The following is a 1,024-nucleotide window of genomic DNA, read 5'->3' on the forward strand; positions in this document are numbered from 1 at the left end:
CAGACCCTTGATTATAGCCGACTCCTTCCCCCTGAAGCAAAATGCCGTGAAGGCATTCAAGGACCTCAAAGAAGAGATCAAGGGTGCCTTACTACACTCCATCGATGAGAATATCCCATTGGTAGTGGAAGCAGACACCTCTGATACAGCTGTTGCGGCTACATTGAACCAAGACGGTCGTCCTTTGGCTTTCTTCTCACGTACACTAACACCCATTGAGCATAAACACGTCTCAGTTGAGAAAGAGGCTTGCGCCATAGTCGAAGCTGTCAAAAAATGGTCCCACTATTTATCTACTCGACATTTTACAATTGTCATCGACCAACAAGCAGTGCATTACATGTTCCACTCAGAGAGACTAGGTAAAATTAAAAACAATAAGATCCAAAGATGGAGGATGGAGCTCGGGTGTTATGACTACGACATAATGTACCGCCCAGACAAGAATAACATCCCTGCTGACACACTATCAAGAGCACATTGTGGAGCTGTCGTTAGCAGAGAAAAACTATTCGACCTCCATACTCGACTCTGTCATCCAGGCATCACCAGACTAACTCACTTCATAAAAATTAGAAACCTGCCATACTCGATAGAAGAGGTTAAAAAGGTATGTGCCGAATGTCCTGTATGTGCCCGTTGGAAACTTCGTTTCCACACACCAGATGCAGCGAAACTAATTAAGGCCACACAACCAATGGAACGACTCAGCATGAACTTCAAAGGACCCTTTACCTTCCAACTCTAAAAATCGATGTATGTTGGTAGTGATCAACGAATATTCGCGCTTCCCATTCGCCTTCGCTTGTCCAAATATGACAACAGATGTGGTGATTAAGTGTATAAACCAGTTATTCGCCATTTTTGGAATGCTCTCATATATCCACACCGATCGCGGGTCTTCATTTGCGTCAAAGGAACTCCGGGAATACCTTACCGGTTTAGGCATAGCAACCAGTCGAACGACTCCATATAACCCTCAAGGGAATGGGCAATGTGAACGCTACAACGGCATTGTCTGGAA

This window comes from Euprymna scolopes, chromosome 5 (assembly GCF_053919585.1).
Source record: "Euprymna scolopes isolate OS-2025 chromosome 5, ASM5391958v1, whole genome shotgun sequence".
NCBI lineage: Eukaryota > Metazoa > Mollusca > Cephalopoda > Sepiida > Sepiolidae > Euprymna > Euprymna scolopes.